This window comes from Podarcis raffonei, chromosome 4, assembly GCF_027172205.1.
Source record: "Podarcis raffonei isolate rPodRaf1 chromosome 4, rPodRaf1.pri, whole genome shotgun sequence".
In the NCBI taxonomy this organism is placed as follows: Eukaryota; Metazoa; Chordata; class Lepidosauria; order Squamata; family Lacertidae; genus Podarcis; species Podarcis raffonei.
This window is the reverse complement of record NC_070605.1, coordinates 24,563,066-24,577,052: the sequence shown is the minus strand read 5'-3', so window position 1 is coordinate 24,577,052 and position 13,987 is coordinate 24,563,066. Positions and strand designations below refer to the sequence as shown.

Below are 13,987 nucleotides of genomic sequence, written 5' to 3'. Positions count from 1 at the left end.
AAGCGTATGTAACCTGAGGTGTATGTAACCCGAGGTACCACTGTATAAGTTTGAGCTTTGAGAATCTCTTTTCACTGCTGGCCACTGAGTGGAAGTGTGAGAAGAATCCTTGGAGCAACAGAAGCACCAGGCACGGTTATTCAGAAGTTTTTGTTGCACTATGAGGAGAAGTGCTCATTGTGGTGGCATGGCAAATTCAGTGCCAAAAAGCTGAAGTCAGAGGTAGGCCTATGTTCTAGAGCCTGCTGTAATTTATTTAATTGTGTTGTGTATATTGCGTTCATTACAGTGAAATACGCAATAAGTTTATTTTCTGAATGTTCCTCCTGTTTCTGTTGACCTAAAGGTAAAGGTAAAGGGACCCCTGACCATTAGGTCCAGTCACGGACAACTCTGGGGTTGCGGCGCTCATCTCGCTTTACTGGCCAAGGGAGCCGGCATACAGCTTCCGGGTCATGTGGCCAGCATGACTAAGCTGCTTCTGGCGAACCAGAGCAACGCATGGAAACGCCGTTTACCTTCCCGCCGGAGCGGTACCTATTTATCTAATTGCACTTTGACGTGCTTTCGAACTGATAGGTTGACAGGAGCAGGGACCGAGCTCACCCCGTCACGGGAATTTGAACCGCCAACCTACTGATAGGCAAGTCCTAGGCTCTGTGGTTTAACCCACGTCCCTGACCTAAAGGTAACCTAACCTAAAAGCAAATGGTTGGAATTTAGCTATCTTGGAGCTTCCAGTACTTAACCGTTAAATACTGAAACAACAAGACAATGATTCCTGGGTAAAGTAACTGGATAGTCCAGGCCTGCCAGAGCACACCCTGAATTTCATCATTGAGCCTCACAGTTCTTTATCCAATTACCCCAAGTGACTGAAAGAGAACAAACACCTCCTTGCCACTCTTCTTCCACCTGGACTGCTTCCCAAGTGGTAAACTGAATCAACTGGTGTCAAGCCCTATGGCACAAAGGCAAGGATTTGGTAAAAAGCCAAGCAAAACATTATGCAACTCATTTCTGCCCCTTCTTAGCTGGTACACACACACACACATTCACTGACTCCAAAAGGTAGCCTGCCTGCAAACAGGCGTTCTCTTTGCAGCAACAGGTGTGCGGTGAATAGCTTGTGCTCCTCTGTAGAGTTCCAGCCAACCTCCTGAGAACATTTTAAATTATTTTGCTCTTAACTTGTTTTTAGTACTAATTTCTTCCAGCATACCCTTGTTTATATGCAATGTTGCATAACATACACATTTTTGCAAAGCATTTTTCCCTCATATAACATATTTTTGTATGCTGTTTTCACAAATACAGGCTTTACCCTAGGATTGCTGTGCCTCAGAGACTGCAAATAAGATGTGTTCTCCTGTAAATGTGAACTGAATTGAATTTCTCCCCCCATCCCTAGTGACAAAAAGGGGGAAATGGAAGCAATGGAGGTAGCAGAGTTGGGTTGTGGTGACCCCCATCCACTTGTGGCTCCAACCCTGCTCAATGAAGCAGTCTAAGTCCCACAGATTACCCCAAAGGCTATCTGTGGTCTCAGCAGGGGAAAAAGGTTGCCTATCCTGGTCTGATGCCTCCTAATGGATTTTTATTCCTCTGGCTCAACTCATATATGCAATTAATTACTCACCATAACTCCAAGCTCTCTTTGGCTCCATCTGCTCTGTACATTTGAAGCAATGCTGCACCACTTTAAAACATCTTTGCTTCCCCCTCAAGAATCCTGGGAACTGTAGGTTTGTCTGTTGTTTTTTTAAAAAAACATGTTTATTAATTTTCGGAATATACCGGTAACTGCAAAAAATCAACAGGATGTGCAAATCAATCAAAGAAAAACGAAACCAAAATGGCCCCATAACTGTAGCCATGACCGTGACTGAGGGAAGTACAGAGATAGTTTAGATCATCTTCTTCATATTCAACAGTAAAAAATAAATATGGCTCAATGGATTGTGCATTGTTAGGGGACCCCTCTATTCCCCTCACAGACTTACGATTCCCAGAGTTCCCTGGGAAGAGTGATTGTTAAACCACTCTGAGAACTATAGTTGTGTGGGGGGAATAGGGGTCTCCTAACAACTCTCAGCCCCCTTAGCAAACTACAGTTCCCAGGATTTTTGAGGGAAGCCATGACTATTTAAAGTCGTGTAGCATTACTTTAAACGTATAGTGCAAATGAGGCCTGAGTTTAAATTCATTGCACAATTACGGTAATATTAGCACAAGATGTAGTAAGATCCTGTGCCATGAGGGGGCAGAGCAAACCAAGAAAGGACAATATGTGGTGAGGGAGGCTGCACACACTGTTTTGTGTACAATAGGAATCCTTCAAGCGTTTGTTGTATTAGAAATTGGTACGCCTGCTGTACACTGAGAGAGGTGCCCCTTACAGCAGGCTAGCAAACAAGTGGCATAAGCAAAGGAGCCTTTAAATAATTTTTGAAATCATAACAATTATAATAAAATTGACACAAACCTACACTTACTTTAAGTACCATAGGAAGCATAGGTAGCCATTGCTGGTCTGTTGGTAGGTGAGGAAACCACAGTAGGGCAATGCCTTCACTGGGACCAACTTAAATGCTAACAGATAGTGAGCAGGCTTTTATGTCAGTGGCTCTCAAAGGACACACTGGTGTGGCAGGAGTGGATGGCAAGTGTGGCGTGAAGATTCAAGGACAATCAATATATATTGGGAATGATTCATGTTTTATGCAGCTGCATTGATTTACACTTTCTGGATGTCCCACAATCATATTATAAAGGGGTTGTGCTCTATGATATAAATGAAGTGCTGCTAGGAGTTTCATTTTCTTTTCTTTTCCAATGTGTTTCTTAGCAATAAAAAAAATCAGTGTGGCGCAAGCACATTTTTATTCTGAAAATGTGGCCCAGATAAAAAAAGTTTGAAACCCTCTATTTTATGTTCTTCCTTCTTATAATGATGACCAGTGCTTTTTTTCTATTAAAAAATTTTTTTAGGGGTACTCTCATTTTCCTATTCATATTGAAATATTTCCGTTCAATGAGGCCAAACTTAGATTCACAAAATGTTTAGGGGTATGTCCCCCCAGAAAACAAGCATTGATGATGATGATGGTTTATTATTTGTACCTGGCCCATCTGGCTAGGTTTCCCCAGCCACTCTGGGCAGCTTCCAACAAAGACTAAAAATACATTAATGACCCATACTTAGGGGTCATCATGGCCCTTGCCAGGCTAATTCAACAATGTGACCCTTCATTAGATTTTAACACTTGCTGGATTCAGGAATTAGACGGGATTCATGTCGAAGTAAGAGTAGCAAAATCGCAGCTAAGAAGCTTAAATCATATATATGACTGACACCAGTGCGTTTTTTCTGGTGGTACTCAAGGATACGCAGTACCGGCACCATTTTTTCTAGAAGGAAAGCACTGACTGACACCCTTGTTTGGAAATTAAACCCATGTCCAGACTAGTGGTTGCTCTGCTCTCTGTCAAGCCCTAATTGGAACACACAGGTTCTGAGCAGGGATATGTGTGTAAGAACATGATAATATTTACATTAGCTCTTATTTCAGCCTAGGTAAGGCAATACATTTATTTGGACCAACAAAAATGTCTCAAATATTGAGCAAGCTTTTGAGTTGGAGTAGCTCAGTGACAGAGTGAGTGCTTGACATGGAAAAGGTTCCAGATTTAATCCCTGACATCTGAGGTAGGCAGGCCTCATCTGCATTATACATTTAAAATTATATCGCAAAACAGTGAATCCTGGGAGCTGTAATTAGTTAATGGTGGCACTGAGAGCTGTTAGCAGAACCTATTCCCTACACAAGGCTACAATTCCCAGAGTTCCCTGAGAAGAGAAATTGATGGTTAAACCACTATGGAAACTAGCTCTGAGAGGAAAAGAGGGTTTGATTGAAACTTCCTGTATATTTGCTTTGGCTCTGTATGTAGATCGACCTGCCGACCTGAGTGTGTCCTTTGTCTTTGTAGTTTTCTTGTTGACTTTGGGCATTTACAATAAAAAAATCCTTGATACAAATTCAAATAAAGAGTTTCATTTAATCTGCCGTAGATAAACATGTTGTGTTTAGTTAGCCACGTGTTAAGTTTGTTTGCACAAGGAAAGCCCATTCAGTAGCTAGCTTATATTTCTTATCAGCTAGGTCTGGCATCATATACTCTAATATGTGCACTGCCAATTATAAACATTACAGGCTTCCCCTGCAAGAACCACACCTTCCTGCAATCTAGATATGGCCTCAGTTGGTTTGTCCACATCCAGTTAGCAGTGCCAAGACTGCAGGACTGAGGTAAGGTAAAAATAAAATCCTTTACTTTGATACAACACCATTCAGTAGTCCCATTTACACATCAAACAGGAGAGGATCTTCCTCACAGGCAGGCCTGATCCACCCATGAAGCAAGGTGAGGTAACGACCTCAGGCAGCAGGATCCACTGGGGCAGCAGATCTACATGTCAAACCTTATTCTCCCCTTCTTCCCGATGTAGATCTCCCTCCTCCATTCTTCCTTGGCAGGGAGGGGAGCACCATTTTGGGGTCTGGCTTGGGTGCCAACATGGCTTGGACCAGTCCAAGAATAAGCATAAGGTGACTATATATTGCTTGATTGGTTTTACTTACAGCATTTATACCACACTTTTTACCCACAAAAGCTCTCAGAGCAGCATACAAGGATCCATAGTTAATCTTGTTTCTGTTTTTTTTTTTAGATTGTATAAGCTCCTTGGTGTAACCTGTTCTTTTAAAGGCATCATATACAGATGGCAGTATATAAGTAAGGTAAAGGTAAAGGGACCCCTGACCATTAGGTCCAGTCGTAATTTGGGGTTGCGGCGCTCATCTCGCTTTATTGGCCGAGGGAGCCGGCGTACAGTTTCCGGGTCACGTGGCCAGCATGACTAAGCCGCTTCTGGCAAACCAGAGCAGTGCACGGAAACGCCATTTACCTTCCCGTCGGAGTGGTACCTATTTATCTACTTGCACTTCGTGCTTTCGAACTGCTAGGTTGGCAGGAGCAGGGACCAAGCAATGGGAGCTCACCCCGTTGCGGGGATTCGAACTCCCGACCTTCTGATCGGCAAGTCCTAGGCTCTGGTTTAACCCACAGCACCACCCACGTCCCTTTTAGTATATAAGTAATGGTGCCCTAAATAGCCTGGGCCTAGAATGCCTTGAGGACCTGCCTGGCTCCTGAGGCTAACCATGGAGGCTGCACTCTCAGTTCAGTTATGTGGGGCTGGGTGTGCAAGCATGAAAGAGAAGGGGTGGGATCCACCCCCTTGAAAATGGAACTAATTCTGTTGCAGGTGAATTCAGAATTCATTCATGTGGTCCATTCTGCTTATGCACCAATAAGTTTGGGAAAAAACCCTGGGTCTTTTCAGTGGTTGTGCTGTGGCTTTGGAATGACTGTCCAACCAGTGGATGCTGGACCATTAGGATGAATGAGGCCAAGGTCAATCTGCCCTCAGCGAGCCACACCTGCCCGCCTTATTCCTTGCATCCAGTCTAGGAGGTGACACTGGCTGCCAGTTTTCTCCTCCTTGCTCTCAGTATTGCCCTTGTACTTCCGGAAAGGTTAGAGGCAAAACTAGAATAGTTTGGCTCTAATTGTCATTGTCTCTGGCTTCAGTTACACTTGGGCTCCCGGCTTTTCTTGTATTTCATTATTGAGCTTGTGTATTTCTCTTTGTTATGTATGTGGCTCTGGATGCAACTGCAGAAAAGGAGAATATAAATAAAATGTTAGGAATGGCTTTTATGACACTTGTGGGACATTCCAATACCTTGCCAAATAATGGTTAGGGTGAAACACAACCAACCAATAAATTCTTCTGCGGCAGTGGCATGGAAATGAACAAAAGCTGAGCGAGACCACTATGAAGTTTTGTTTGGAGGAAAAAAATCAGCCAAACAAGACAGAAAGGCAGCAGGTTGGAATTTACTTCCTTTCAAGTCTCCAGACCTCACCCTTGCCAACATTGGCATACGTGACTATCAGTGCTGCTCCAACCATTAACATGGCTTTCGCTGAAGGATTTACGGCAGGCATTTTCACACACCCAGTTGCCACATGGGTCAGATAAGCCTGAACCGTGCCTGGGAACAGATTGCGAGTCTTAGCAAGTTAAGGACCTGAGCTGGTTGCATCAGGGGCAGATATTTAGAGACAGCACCTTTTGCAAGCCAAACACTTGGGGTCAGGGTATAGAAGGAACTGGACTACCTTACCTATATCCCTGCCCTGCCCAGTACAGAAACTGGGCATTTAGGTGTTGCTTCAGCTTTTTCGAATCAGTCAAAATTAAACAGGCACCTCATATAACAATATTAAGATGCCTGCTGAAGATTTTTGTTTGTTTAAGAGGGCTATCTAGAGGTGTGGTCCAGTCACTTATGGAACAATTATATATCAGATGAAATTGCTTTAATGTTTTTAGAGTTTGCCGAACTCATTTCGTCGTTTTTAGAACTTTTGTTTTCATGGCTTATTCTGTTTTTAATCGTGTTTTTATCTTGTACACAGCTTTGATGGTTTTGTGCTATGAAGCGGTCTGTACATTTGTTAACAACAATTAATAATGTAACAACAACAACAACATCTGGAACTGGGTAAGCAGCCCTGTTGGGGCAACAATTGTTATAGAAAACGAAAAGCAAGCGGTACAATATGGTCTGTGACCCTGGTTTGTGGGCAAATAATTGTTTCCTGGGTTCAGACAAAATTGCAAACTGTGGTTTGCAGCAAACATAAACAGAATGTTCTTTGCACATAAGGGGGAGAGGGCTGATAGGAGGAAGCACATGAGCCCAAGGCTTGCCCTTGCTCATTATCTAAACCATTCCCCCACTCTCATAATACTAGAAGCCAGGGTCATCCAGTGAAGTTGAATGGTGAAACAAACAGCGCACACAACAGGAAGTACATAATGTAATTAATGGAACATGCTGCATCGAACAAGCTGTGATGGTCACTAGCCTTGATCACTTCAAAAGGGAATTAGACATACTAAAGAGAGGATAAGACCTTGGGTCCCTATAATGTAGTTGGACTACAATTCCCACCATCTCCAGCCAGCTTTGACAATGGTCAGAGCTGATGAGTTTTGAAGTCCAGCAACATCCAGGGACCAAAGCTTGAAGAATACTGGTATAGATCAAGAGCTCCCAAACTGTGGCCTGCAGATCACCAGTGGTCCACAAGCTTAATTCAGGTGACTGATAGCTGACTCAGTATGCTCCAAAATACTTTTCTGTCTGACCCCTGGGCAAAACTGCTTTGATGAGCTTTGTTCTCCTCCCCCCTCCCCACCAATCAAGAGGTTATATGAATTGTATGAAATAAATAAATGCTAACACCTTCTGCCAAATGTGCATTTAGACCATCCTCAACAGGGTGACATTATTTTGGTAGGGCTCTTTAAGTAGCCACAATAAATTTTCTTTTATCATTGTTTGTGTTGTGAAGCAAATCCCTAAATCAGAACTTAATTATGGAATTAAAAGCTAACATCAGCTCTGCAGACAAATTCTCAGATGGCCAACGGATGGCTTAGTTGCATTTAAAGGTGAAACATTGATTTAGAGGGTGCTTAAAACTTTAAGAAACCCCACCTGTTTCTAACCAATATTAATTGGTTTCCAACCAAGTTTCTAATTATGCAGTAGATAACAGGAACAGAGCTTAGGAGCTATATTTAACAGGCTTATTGGCTTGTAATTTTTTGGGATTTCTTTTTTTAAAAAACCACACTACACAACCTGCCTAGGGTTAAAATAGCTGTCAAATTAAAATGGGTAAATAATTTAGCAAGGATGAGGGAAACATTATTTAGGAATGGTTATAAATAACTCAGGAATAGCATATCATCACTTTACACTTTCAGCATGTATGTTGTTTTGAATGTTTATCAAATATATGTGTAACCAGCAAAAAGACACACGCTATTTGAACTCCATATGTGTAACTCCATATGTGGTTACTCCATTCCACTAGTGTTCCATTACTATTCTTAATTGTGTAATTGTTTCTATTGATAATTGTTATATCCAATCTATGTTTATCCACTTCTTCCTCTGGCCCTGAGGATCTCAGAGTGCCAATATATTCTTACTCCAGAGCATATTTGGGGGGTGGGCAGTTGCTACAGGAGCTCAGACACTCTTTTCATCACTGGACTTGTCCTTTATCCAACTTTTCCTATAGTCCACCAATGTCCTGTTATAAGCTTGCCACTGGGACCTTTTTGTCCCAGCCTCTGACTCTAGTATCTCTGCTTCTCATTTCCTTATTATTTGCTCTGTGAATTTCCCCCTTTCTCTTCTCACCTTTATTTCGATGCTGCTTTAGAGGGCTCCACCCTTTTATCTTTGTTCCTCTAAATTGCTCCCTCTGCACACAGGGTGGAATGGGTCCTGACAATTCTTCTGCTTCTCTCCAGCCTCCTGATGTTCCCAGTTTTGTTAAGTTGTGGGTGAACATATCAGACGACACAGCGATTCCTCAGACAGCTCTTGTTTATTCACAGGCCAGAACAAAACTGAACTGAAGGGCTCAGCCAACCTGCTTATACTGTACAGAGCTCAGCTACAAGCAACAGTAACAACTTTCTGTAACTATCCAATCACTGAACGTCACTTTCAATTCCTTATTTGCAAATGTGGACCTGAGTGAAAACTATCTACAGTATCCCCCTGCTGGCCCAGGGTGAGAACTTCAATACATAACAAGTTTCCTTCCTTCCTCCCCCCCCCCCAATTCCTTATCAAACCCATGCCTCCCTCTAACCATTTCTGTTTTATCTGCATGCTGAGAAAAGGGGCTTACCTCTAGCCTGATTTACTGCTGGTGAGGCCTCATGCAAAGACTTGCACAGACAGAGCAGCATCACAGCTACCACCTCACACTGATGTTTCTGATGTGAGATTCAAATAATTTTATGGGAAGTGACTCATAAATGCAAATAAATAATGCCCGGTCCTTATCGGGAAGAATTTCCCTTGCTTCTCACCCCCAAGTTTTTTTCTGAAAACCTTGGGATTCTCCCAAATCTGTTGACATCTTCCTCTTTTGATGGGTGGTACTGGTTTGGCTATGTAAGTATTAGCATTTGGAGAATGAATTTATAAGTACATATGACTCAGAATATAGTTTTGTACACAACTTTCCCTTCCTTTGATCTGAGTTATAACAGATCTTCAGATAGCTCTAGCTCAAAGCTCTGTTAAACTGCCTTGGTAGTTCCTTATGAATCTTCAGTATAGAGATGGACTGTTGGGGTGAGTCATATTTCCAAGGTCTTCAAGACAGATTCTTCAGCTAGCTCTGAAACATAAGACAGAATGGACTTTAAAACTTGGGCTCCTGCTCGGCATAGCATAGCCTTCCTAGGCAACAAAGCCAAAGGCCCAAAGACCTTGGGTCAAACAACTTATTTCTGTGTCTTCTCATTGGCCTGAACAGGATTGCTCCTATGTAAGCCAAAATGTTTTGTTCTCAGGATTTCTGACTTGAGTCTAGGAATGTTCTCACACTGGGGCATGTAGGCAGTATAGTCTGTGTACACACCATATATTTAAAACACATTTTCACCCTCTAAAAAAAGAATCCCAATAACTGCCGTTTATTAAGGGTGATGGGAATTGTAGCTCTTGTGAGGGGTAAACTGCAGTTCCCAGGAGATTGAGTGCTTAAAAATGCTATGTCAGTGTGCTTCAAAATATCCTTTATTTCACATTTATTATTATCAAGTGTTCAGATCCACAGTTTGAGAAAGTAGATTGCAGAGAACAAAGTTTATCTGTGCCTTGTTAGAACAGTTTCTATGGCATTGTTTCCCCCCACCCTTTTAAAAAATGTACCTTTTCAGCACTGAGCATCAAAACCTGTAGTACATAGTCAAAGGCAGTTCACAAAGAGAATAATGTGACATGCCCACAGCAAGCAGCTACGTTTGTGTCATTAACTTTCTTACCTGGCACGATTCCAGAACATTTATTGACTCTAGATCGTTTTATTATGTTTATTATGTTTCACAGCCTTGTGAAAGGGAAGGAGGGGGAAATCCAAAGCAGATAAAGCAGCTCATTCTTTATTTACATTATCTACTTTTAACACAACTCTAAACATGTTTTATTGACTCAGGAGATTAGATCAGCCTGAGATTGCAAACATTAAAAAAAGGCAGCCCAGTCCCAAACAGTATTAAAAATGATTGGCAGTGTTTGGTATCTTCTGCTGCTTCTTAAAACCAGTCGAAAAATGCTGACCTATTACAAACAGAAGGCTTACTTTCCATTCACATTAAAATTTCAGATCAAAGGAAGGCTTTTAAAAGTCATACCTGCATTTCAAACCTGGAATTTATTTTATTTTTGGACTTGGTCCAGAACTGTTGCTTCTAAACATTTAAATGAAAAGTCAAATGTCTACTAATGAGGAAGCTACTTGATACGTGGAAATATGGGAGTATTTTAATACTCCAGTGCCTTTCTAACAGTATAATTCTGATCCAATTATGTGTGCATGGAGTCTTTATTAAAAGAGCATAATCAGTCCTAAGTATTTCGTTCAGTAGAGATAAGGTGAATCCTGCTCCCTTCTTTTAGCTTTTCCTCCCAAACAGCTGATGGGTGGATTAACTTTTCTGAAAGGGCTCTGCAATACATAACCCTGCCTGGTTGATCAGAGAGATATGTGCATACAGGACCCGTTTCTGCATGTAGTTCCCAGTTGGATTGTATGTGTTTTAAGGTACATTTGTAAGTAATTCACATACCATGATTTTTCAACCAGTCTTGCATATTGAGTTGCTACAGTTCCCAGTGGGATTTAACAATCCATGTCTTTTTCCAGTGGACTCTGGGAATTGTAGCCCTGTGTGGGGAAGGCGGTCTCCTAAGAACTCCCAGCACCTTTAACAAATAAAGCCCCCAGAATTCTTTGGCATAAACCATGAGCGTTCAAAGGGGCATCACAGTGTTTAAAATGTATGGTGTGAGGGGGTTGTGCAGGGCAATTTAGAAAAATTGAGTTCCCAGAAGGATCATTCCTGTACTTGCTGCATTTACAGCCCAGTTAATTTGGGTTTGGAACTTGCACCACCCCTAGGAAAAAGCCTATCTAAAAATATCCAACAATATTAAAATATTAATCTATACAAACCCGTGCAACCTCCAAGTTAGTTTTGGCAAGTGGCTTCCTGCATTGTCCTTGCTACTGCAGTCTTGCTTCAGTGACCCTACCTCCCTGTCCATATATCCACATTCTTCTCCCCAACTTTTCATTTTCTGCATAAGGTCACACTGTAGGTCATTTGTGAATTGTGCCGATTAGGGTTGGACGGATCTGTCCCGTTTGATTTCCTTGTTTTTCCAATTTCTTGTTCTCCACATTTCTGCATCAGTTTATTTATTTATTTTGAAAAGGTCCTCTCAATTTCATGAATAAGGAAGCCCTAAATGTATGGTTTAAAGTCCTTTACCACGGGAGTTTAGTTCCCTTTTATTAGAGAAATGAAAAAGACTCATTAAAATGTCTAATATATACTTGCGCTCTCCACCCCTTTTGAGCATGCAAGCATCTTCATAGCCACATATCTGTCAGTGATTTGCCCTGACTAATTTTAAATGACTTTAATTATGGAGACTGCGCAATTTCCCTAGGGACATTATTTCCATAACCGTATGCTTCCTCACAATGAGATTTTATCCCCCCTGCCCCAATCACAGATCTTTTTCTTCTTGCTGCTTCTTTTAATTGGAAATTCTTCTCTGTTCTTCCCTCAGCCTTTAGAAGACTGCCAGGGGCAAGTTATATTAATAGCTCCTGCGTGTTTCAGAATGGGTAACTCAATTGGCTCACTCCTCCCTTCGTACTGAACTGTCTCTCTCCTGCTTGACTGTGACTTGAACTGTACTTTCATCCCAAACCAAAAGAAAACAAAAGGAAAAACTTGGCTTCCCCCTGTAGTACACTGCATCTGTGTGGTTGCTACCCCTGGGAAGAAAAAACAATACACAAAGGACAACATTCAACACTGGTTGTGTACAGAGTTTTAATTTTTCTGGTTCACGGGAAGTTTAGGTGACAGGGGAAATGAAGGGTGAAGCCTGCAACAACTCTTGTTTTATCTCTGTCCTGAGCAACAAGGAAAGGAGGGGAGTAAGAAAATTTCAGTAGCTATGTTGCATGGTCTGTGCAGCATGCCTAGCCGTACCACAATAAGTGGTGGCTACAAACACTATCTTCAGTTCTTGTACTCACAGGGGGTTGTACTGCATGACCTTTAAAGTTTCTATTAACTCTGCAATTTATTTTGATTATTATGTATTGGATTTCTTACCATATATCCAATTTCTTCACCATAATGTCCCAGGCCAGGTTCCCTCTTCCATGTGACAGGCCTTGAGATATTTGAAGATGCCTATCATATCTCCTAGTGATGGTATTCCAGCTGAACTATTTAAAATTTTAAAAGATGATGCTGTTAAGGTGCTACACTCAATATGCCAGCAAATTTGGAAAACTCAGCAGTGGCCAGAAGATTGGAGAAGATCAGTCTACATCCCAATCCCAAAGAAGGGCAGTGCCAAAGAATGCTCCAACTACCGCACAATTGCACTCATTTCACACGCTAGCAAGGTTATGCTTAAAATTCTACAAGGAAGGCTCAAACAGTATGTGGATCGAGAACTCCCAGAAGTGCAAGCTGGATTTAGAAGAGGCAGAGGAACCAGAGACCAAATTGCAAACATGCGCTGGATTATGGAGAAAGCTAGAGAGTTCCAGAAAGACATCTACTTCTGCTTCATCGACTATGCAAAAGCCTTTGACTGTGTCGACCACAGCAAACTATGGCAAGTTCTTAAAGAAATGGGAGTGCCTGATCACCTCATCTGTCTCCTGAGAAATCTCTATGTGGGACAAGAAGCTACAGTTAGAACTGGATATGGAACAACTGATTGGTTCAAAATTGGGAAAGGCGTACGACAAGGCTGTATTTTGTCTCCCTGCTTATTTAATTTATACGCAGAATACATCATGCGAAAGGCTGGGCTGGATGAATCCCAAACTGGAATTAAGATTGCCGGAAGAAATATCAACAACCTCAGATATGCAGATGACACAACCTTGATGGCAGAAAGTGAGGAGGAATTAAAGAACCTTTTAATGAGGGTGAAAGAGGAGAGCGCAAAATATGGTCTGAGGCTCAACATCAAAAAAACGAAGATCATGGCCACTGGTCCCATCACCTCCTGGCAAATAGAAGGGGAAGAAATGGAGGCAGTGAGAGATTTTACTTTCTTGGGCTCCATGATCACTGCAGATGGTGACAGCAGCCACGAAATTAAAAGACGCCTGCTTCTTGGGAGAAGGGCAATGACAGGCCTAGACAGCATCTTGAGAAGTAGAGACGTCACCTTGCCAACAAAGGTCCGTATAGTTAAAGCCATGGTTTTCCCAGTAGTGATGTATGGAAGTGAGAGCTGGACCATAAAGAAGGCTGATCGCCGAAGAATTGATGCTTTTGAATTATGGTGCTGGAGAAGACTCTTGAGAGTCCCATGGACTGCAAGAAGATCAAACGCATCCATTCTTAATGAAATCAGCCCTGAGTGCTCACTGGAAGGACAGATCGTGAAGCTGAGGCTCCAGTACTTTGGCCACCTCATGAGAAGAGAAGACTCCCTGGAGAAGACACTGATGCTGGGAAAGATGGAGGGCACAAGGAGAAGGGGGCGACAGAGGATGAGATGGTTGGATAGTGTTCTCGAAGCCACAAACATGAGTCTGACCAAACTGCGGGAGGTAGTGGAGGACAGAGGTGCCTGGCGTGCTCTGGTCCATGGGGTCACGAAGAGTCGGACACGACTAAACGACTAAACAACAACAACAACATCATATCTCCTCTCAGTCTCCACTTTTCCAAGCCAAACATATCCTGCTCCTTCAAGTGTTC

The 13,987-nt window shown here is 42.2% G+C and overlaps 2 long non-coding RNA genes across 2 annotated transcripts; both read left to right on the top strand.

Annotated features, from left to right (window-relative positions):
• The first annotated feature begins 45 nt into the window (after positions 1–45).
• On the top strand, positions 46–1,759 carry LOC128412634 (uncharacterized). Its single transcript, XR_008330120.1, has 2 exons — positions 46–346; positions 689–1,759. It is a non-coding gene; the product is annotated as an uncharacterized LOC128412634 (long non-coding RNA).
• Positions 1,760–6,528: 4,769 nt separating this feature from the next.
• LOC128412632 (uncharacterized) lies at positions 6,529–9,965 on the top strand. The gene is made up of 2 exons (XR_008330119.1): positions 6,529–6,638; positions 8,468–9,965. It is a non-coding gene; the product is annotated as an uncharacterized LOC128412632 (long non-coding RNA).
• The last annotated feature ends 4,022 nt before the right edge of the window (positions 9,966–13,987 follow it).